We start from the raw sequence: 8,577 nt of genomic DNA, 5'->3' as shown, positions 1-8,577 counted from the left end.
GGGTCTCTGCTACTTGACATTTTCAGGTCAAACTCCAAATTAGACAAGTTTGCCAATGCCCAGCCAGAAAGGGACTTCTATTTAGCCTTGATGAGAAACACAAGACCCGTAGGCTCACTCTTAGTCTATAAAAGGGTTCTAATGGCACAAATGAATATTAAGCTGAATATCTAGCCTCATGTATCTCTGTGCCTCTTTTTATAAAATGAAGTAGAAAAACCTTTTTCTTCCCTGCAGAAGGTGGCTTAAACTTGCTCTTCCCATTAACATCTTCTGAAACATATTTCAGACATGGCCTTTTCTTGATTGTGGCAATGAGATTGTAACTAACAAGACAGAACAAGGGGATTGTGGTCCTGTTAGCACAAGGGCATAGAGGTTATAGGCACTTGGGCCTTTAAGATGGCTCAAGTCACAAAGGGAGAGTACACGTTGCCCGATGTAGGAAGGGGGAAGGCGCTGGTGCTTCAGCCACTCCTCTCCAGTGCTGGAAGGGCCAGAACTGCCCCACCCACCAGGTTTCCTGAGCACCTACTGTAGGTCAGTACAAAGTCTGTGCTCCCCAAGAGCTCAGTGAATGGTGAATGGTGAGGCAAGGACAACTCAACAGGAGACCACTTCAGTATGTAGAAGAGTAGGAGGTCAATCCAGTGAGAAATTAAGGGTCAAGGCTACCTTCAGCCTTCGGTTTCTCCCCTGGGTCCAGTGGATTTAAAGGTCTCCATGTCTGGTTCCCTAAACCAAAAGAAGAGTTGTCTTCTGGGGAGAAATCCATGTTTTTCTTCACATATATTGCACAGAGAAAAATGTCCGTAAACTTTAGGACTGAGAGCTTTATTTTGATGAGCTTTTGTTTTGTTGTTGTTCACTTATTTGTGGGAACTTGTTCATTTCTCTATAAGGTAGACAAATCTATATGCCCTTAATTTGAAACCAATTTCCTCCCAAATTTTTAACAGCCTTGTTGAGATCTAATCTATGCACCGTAAAGTTGACCCATTTAATATGTATAATGTAATGGTTTTTAATATATTTAGTACAGTATGAGTTATACAATCACCATAATCTCATTTTAGAACATTTTCACCATCTCCCCAAAACCTTGTACCTATTAGCAGGGATTCCCCATTTCTAACACCCCAGCCCAGGCAATCACTAACAGACTTCGTCTGTAGAGATTTGCCTTTTATAAACATTTCAGTGTGAGCTCATGATATATGTGGTCATTTACAAATGGATTCTTTCACTTAGCATCTTGGGTTTTTTTGAGGTTCACCCATGCCATAGCATGCATCAGAACTTTGTTCCTTTTTACTGTCAAATAATATTCTGGGGCACCTGGGTGGCTCAGTCAGTTAAGCCTCTGACTCTTGCTTTTGGCTCAGGTCATGGTCTCATGGGTTGTGGCATCAAGCCCTGCATCCAGCTCCACGCTCAGTGGGGAGTCTGCTTCAGATTCTCTCCCTCAACCCTTCTCCACACTCGCACTCTCTCTCCATCTCAAATAAATAAATCTTTAAAAAAATCTGCTGTATGGATATACCACATTTTGTTCATCCATTCATCGGTTTATAGAAATTCAGGTTGTTTCTTCTTTTTGGTCATTATGAACATTCTTGTAAAAGTTTTGTGTGGACGTACATTTCAATTCTCTTGGATAGATTCGTATGAGTAGATTTGCTGGATCATATGGTAGCTCCATTTTTAACCTTTTGTGGAACATCTACCTTTTCTAAAGTGGATGCATCATTTTACCTTCCCACAGCAGTATCAATGTATGAGCCCTCAAATTTTGGCATTTCTAAAATAAGTGTGTAATTCATAATCCATGTGCATATTTAATTTAGTGGATCTACTCCTTATATTCTTTAATAGCTGATTATTAAATTAATGGTAGGCCTTAAATTATTGGCATCTTAAAATAACACAACTATAGTAATAAGTTATGTGCTGATCCCCAACTAAGTACTAGGCGCACCTTATTTAATGCTCACTGACTTTTTGAGAGTTTTTACCTTTATTTATAGATGAGGGTTTAAAAAAATAGGCTAAAACTATAGTGTCGCTGCCATCACTTCAAGGTGGAGTATTAGCATTGAATTTGGGTGGGTTTTCTGCCAAAGTTCAATTTTCTTCTCTATTTTCATGGTATTTTTCTAAGATGAACAAAGGGTAATATGTGCCTTTCTATGAATTCACAGTCTTAAAAAGTACTCTGGATGAGGCAGAGATTAATTTTAACAGAGGGAATTTGGGACAAGTATCTTGGAGTAAGTGGGACTGAAGGTGGGCCTTGTTTGGTAGATATGGTAGAACATCTTAAATCAATGATCTAAGGCTGCCATCCCATGCAGTAGCCACCGGCCACATGTGGCTCTTGAGCACTTGAAACGTGGCTACTTCAAACTGGGAAGTGCTGTAAATAAATACTGGGCTTCAAAGGCTTACTACCAAAAAAAAAAGTATAATATCTTGGAGCGCCTGGGGGGCTCAGTTGGTTAAGCGTCTGCCTTCGGCTCAGGTCATGATCCCAGTGTCCTGGGATCGAGCCCCACATCGGGCTCCCTGCTCAGCGGGGAGCCTGCTTCTCCCTCTCCCTCTCCGCCCAGCTTGTGCTCTCTCTCATTCACTCTCTCTTTCTCAAATAAATAAAATCTTTTTTTTTAAGTATAATATCTCAACTGGTGATGTACTGTATGGTGACATAATAAAATAAAATTTAAAAAAAGTATAATATGTCAATAATACTTATATTGAGTACATATTAAAATATTTTTTGTGTACTGACTTAAGTAAAATATATTAAAATTAAAGATCAAGAACCACCCCTCCCCCAAATTCTTAAAATGCTGGATCAAATATAATACCCTGCATATGCTCACTGACCTCCATATAAAAGGATGAGAAATTGACTCATATGCATAAAACTGACACTAGAAAAAGTCCTCCCAGTGAAGGCAAGGAGAGAAGCTTGTAAAAAGATAAAGGAGCCAATGCAAAGTCTTGTAAAGGAAGAAGACCAGAATATTGGGAGATGGGGCTGCCTGGTGAGTTAAGTAAAGACAGTGTCAAGATGGAGGGCCAGTGATGCCAAATGCTGAACAGAAGTAGAAAAAAAAAAGGATACAGTGCTTCTGATTTGGTCATTAGGAGGTTACTCAGGCTTCACGGAGAGCTGTATCAGCACAGTGGCTGGAGCAGAAGGAAGTAAGGAGGAGCCAACACTGACTTCTCTGAGCATTTTAGAAGCGGATTAGAGAGACAGGCTATTGGTCACCTCAAGAGAGCAGCAAGTCAAAGGATTTCTTATTAGCAACATGAGCCATTCAGAAAAGATGAGAAGTGATTCTAAAGATCAAGGCAGAAACACTTTGGAAAACAGTATGGAGGTTGCCCCAAAAGTTGAAAATAGAGCTACCCTCTGACCCAGCAATTGCACTACTGGGTATTTACCCCAAAGTTACAAATGTAGTGATCTTAAGGAACACCTGCACCCCAGTGTTTATAGCAGCAATGTCCACAATAGCCAAACTATGGAAAGAGCCTAGATGTCCATCAACAGATGAACGGATAAAGATGTGGTGTATATATATACAATGGAATATTATGCAGTCATCAAAAAATTGAAATCTTGTCATTTGCAATGACGTGGATGGAACTAGAGGGTATTAGGCTAAGCGAAATAAGTCAATCAGAGAAAGACAAGTATCATATGATCTCACTGATATGAGGAATTTGAGAAACAAAACAGAGGATCATAGGGGAAGGGAGGGAAAACAGGAAGGAGAGGGAGACAAACCATAAGAAACTCTTAATCTCAGGATTAAGGTTACTAGAGTGGAGGGGGGTGGGAGGGATGGGGTGGCTGGGTGATGGACATTGGGGAGGATATGTGCTATGGTGAGTGCTGTGAATTGCATTAAGACTGATGAATCACAGACCTGTACCCCTGAAACAAATAATACATTATATGTTAATTAAAAAAAAAAAAAAGATCAAGACAGGAAGAAGAACCAATGTAGGAGTAGGATTAGGGGATGATGACAAGCCCAGATGGGACCTTCAAAAGTAAGGGGTATTGATGTCCACCAGAGGTGCAGAATGATACTCATTTAGGCAATGGAGATATTTTGGAGTGGGGACACAGGCGGCTGAAGACATGTAAGAAGGTCTGGTGCTATCGCTACTGGATTGAGAGAAAGGAGTCCCGATGAACAGGGCTGAGTGTCAGGGAAGGCTAGGCTGAAGTGAAGTCCCACTAAGAATCCAGAATGGGGACAAGTGAAAGCAAACCTAGATGGACAGGCTGGGAGACTAGTCAGACACTGAAATATAGAGATCAGGCCCCAAAAATAGTAGCACAGGGCCAAGGCCAGCCTGTCCTGCTTACATATTATGAGCAGTTAATAGTCAAATGAAAGAAATACTAATTTGCCACTTATATTTACACTGAACAGTGTAGTCATTTGCCTGAGTGGTAAGCATATGTCAACTGGTAAGTGGGAAAAACATAGAAATATTACAAGTAAGACAGCAATTGTCCTTCAACCCTTTTGCATTTCAATTCCATCAGTCTTTCTGGTGTTCCTCTAATATGCCAGGTTCTGGAGGTTGAGACTACAGAGAGAGAACATGCAAGAGCAAGAGAATGCAGAATGCATGGTTTTTATTGAGCCTGAAACTAACTTTTATCCTGGGAATTCAAATTCTATGAGCTGAAACTTGTGTTTATAGACAAGCCAAAAAATAGTTACTGGTTTTTCCCTTTGTCCCTGGGCCTGGACAAAGGGCGTAGAGGGACACAAATCAGGAGTTTGACTTGAATGCTAGAGTGTTGCATTACTAGAGAATCTGTTTTCACCTCAAGCTTATTTACACTGTGAAAATGTTGGTCTTCTAGCAATACGGAGGAGCAATCAAGAGAGAATGATGGAGAGACCAGAGGACTTGAGGGGAAGCCCTGAGCAGTGTGAACTGGAAAGCCCATGAAAATGATCTAAGTTAAAGCAGAAAAATCAGGTCATTTGAAAAACTACAGTTGGTCTTCACTGGCAGTAGGTGATCTTTTGGCCAGCAGGTGATAAGGAATTGGAAAAGGGACAATCATAGCAATAAGAATGTTTCCCAAGATAAAAAGTATCAGGTAAAGACTCAACTCAGAAGGGAAAAATGATTATGAAATGTGTCTGTGAAACTATTTAGGCTGGGAAATAATATCCCAAACAAATCCAGACTAATCTCACATCTTCCCCCTATCTTAGATCAGTCCCACCTTTGTACGTTTTTTTCTTTCCACCTTTTTCATAAAATGAAAATATATAGATAGATCTATATCTTAGTTCTACAGAGTATGTAACTAGACCCTAATTCTAAGGATATTTCAAAAGATATCTTAGAAGAGGCAGCTTTGTTTCAATATGCAATCAATTGACATGTGACCTGTGACCCACAGCTTTTAAAAATATTTATATCAAAATCACAATCTGTAATTAGAAACTGAAATTAACTAGCTACAAATAAAAAATTAATCTGAATTAGCCAAGGTAATTGAGTTTATCAAATAAATTAAATATTTTAAAGCAATAATTAACCTAAATGATATCCCATGACTTGAAAATCTTGCAAAAACCTGCTGTCTATGTGTCTCCTAGGGACTCTACATGGTTTAAAACAAGGTCAGGCCAAATCCAATTAGAAAAGTGAAAAGGGGAGGCTTCTGAATGCTTTGGGGTCATAGTTTAGTGAACTATAGCAATAATTTGCTAGATGTTCCATTGGTGGCTTCGTAGAAATAATATTGCAGGTAGACAAGCACGGGTCTGTAGAACTAAGTGATTAGGAATTGCAGGTGCAAGCCGTAAACACACTGCTAATGCTAAATAAATACAGTGATGTTATTTCAGCTAAAATTAGATTATAAGTTACTTTTATAGTCTGCTTGAAAATTATTTTTCTCAAACCCTGAAAATTTCCAGAGAATATCTAAGTTGACTAAGTATAAAGGACGCTGAGTCGCTGGCGAGGGGAACATTAATAGTGAAGATCTAGGTTTCAGCTCCCTTTGGGATATAATCGACCTATGCTCAAGGAAGTGAGTATTAATAAGCTGGCTCCATTTCTCGGGGCATCTGCAGGCTCTGTGATGGAGTGATCAGGAAATGGGGGAAGGCAAAGAATGAGCAACACAATGAGGAAGATCTTTCATCAAAACCTCCAAGGGACTAGGATACTTGACCACAGGTTAAGAGCCATCACAATTCAAAGATCATTAGTGGCCAAAAGCAACTGAACTTCTTGGGCCACCGAAGTGCCACTTTTCCAAGTAAACTGAAGGATTTTTTCCCCCAGGTTGCCACGAATCTGGAAAGGTCATTAAATGTACACAGCAGTACAGCTAATAATGACTAACGGGAAAAAATGTATACCATCTGGAATACATACATTGCATATACTGTTTCTCTTAATTTGAATAGATGGGAACATAGGAATTCTCATTAGCTCAAAGTCTGAGGAATATTAATCTTTAAGAATCTCATTATATATAATTAACAGCAGCCATCACATTGGTCGAGCTCCAATACATAATCTCAGTAGCTTTTCAATCTAGTCTCAATCTCATGCAGGCAGGCAACCCTGCTCCATGTGGAAGTGATGTGTACAACGTGTGATCCATCCAATGTTGGCACAGCAAAAAAAAAAAAAAGAGAGAGGAAAAGGGGCGGGTATGGGAGTTCTTATAACTCCATGCTCAGAATCACATGGCTCTAATGTAAATGCAGAGAATACTGAAAACACAGGGGAGCATGCTGACTATTTGAGAGCATGTAAACTCTAACTGATGTCTGCCACACACTCTCAACTTATTAAACAAGAGTAAATAAGCCAGAGATTTATCCTATTGGTAGGGGGGGTAAATCAAGCTGCTAAGGTAACTTTTAACTTCTTCAGAATATAATTTGAAATCTCCAGTGGTAGCTGAGACAAAAGATGATGTTTGTGGGCAAGTTATGATTCCATACATCATGCTCTTATCTAACATCTAGCGTTGGGGCTTTGGCCTAGGCAAGGAGAAGGTAGCTTCTAGAGTCCCATCTGACTGCACATCTGGCTAGAGCCAGAGTTTCTCAATTTCAAGTCCAATGTCATGAAAACCAGACATTACTTCCTTCTAGAATGTGGGACTCCTACTGAGATATCAAATTTGCCTAAACATCCCACATGAAAAAAATTTTAATTTTAGGTCTTGCTTTCGAGTAGTGTTTAATCAACTCTTATATACTAGAATCACCTGAAGATATACTTAAAACCACTGATGTCTGTGCCCCAACTCAGGCCAATTTAGCTACAATGTCCAGGGATGAGCGTAGGCAAGGATTTTGTTTTTAAGCTACCTGGATAATTCTAAGACGCAATTAAGTTTGAGAACCTCCATTTTAGAAGCAAACTTCAATTATTGCTTAGAAATTACCACTTTGGTGGTTGTAAGGCTGGAAAGTCTTACAAATTAACACTGGGGACCTACTCCAGATATTCTAATCACCTAGGGTGGTGAAGGCTGGACTTCAGGATATTTAAAGTTCTTCAGGTAATTTTAATGTGAAGCCAAGTATAAGAATTGCCATTTTATGGCAACACCGCTATCTCTAGCCACCTTGTCAGACCAAAGGTAGCATGACTACAATTGGGGGAGGGGGATGCAGCACTGAGTGTTGCTATCTGCGGTGCTGAAATGTCAATGAATTTTTATTATCTTTAGGGATGATGAGCATTTACTAAGATGATAAAATCTTTCACTGTTGTATATTTTTAATTGGAGAGAGATAAAATTTCTGCTAAGCAAAGAACTGTTCTGTGGATTTTCAGTTCTGTATTTTGGCTTGTCAAGGGAGACAGCTTGAGGGATATAGTGAGGGGCGGATGGGGAAAAGAGAATTATATTGAAAGAGGATTCTTTGCTGTTTGTCCAGAGATTACATAGGGCAAAGATTAAAATAAGTATGACTGACGCTCTTGGAAAGTTCACATATTTTTTTAGTTGATAATAGTGTCTGTCCTGAATATTGTTTTTGCAGTGTAAATGATCAGGATTTTTAAAAAATGACATACTTTACTTCCCATCTACAATTAGAATCCATCCATGTTTATGGTTTTTATTTTTGCTTATGAAGACAGAAGTTACATTTTTAAAGAAATAGCCCATTTTCACAGAGTAATATCTTCATCTTATACTATTTAATCATACTATCACTGAAGATTTCCAGTTCATGAATTTGGGTAGTTTTATTTAAAAATGAGATAACATGGGGTTATAAGGCCAGTAATTAGGTATTCCCTAGCAACTAATGATGTAAGGAATGTGGAAGGAAAGGTGGGGAACATTATCAGAATTGAGTTGTCCATTCAATAATTTCTATTCTCCATGTTCTAAAAATTTACACTCATTCCCCAAACTTTTAAGGGCATGCAATGTATTCCATGACTCCATCCAATAACAAGTAAGTAATAAAAAGGCTGGATTAATGTTTTAAATGTTCCTGAATTTGTGACTATTCTCAGAAACAGAGAAAATGTCTTCCG

Source organism: Mirounga leonina, unplaced genomic scaffold (assembly GCF_011800145.1).
Source record: "Mirounga leonina isolate KUSES-001 unplaced genomic scaffold, KU_Mleo_1.0 Mir_224, whole genome shotgun sequence".
NCBI lineage: Eukaryota > Metazoa > Chordata > Mammalia > Carnivora > Phocidae > Mirounga > Mirounga leonina.
This window is presented reverse-complemented; position numbering follows the sequence as displayed.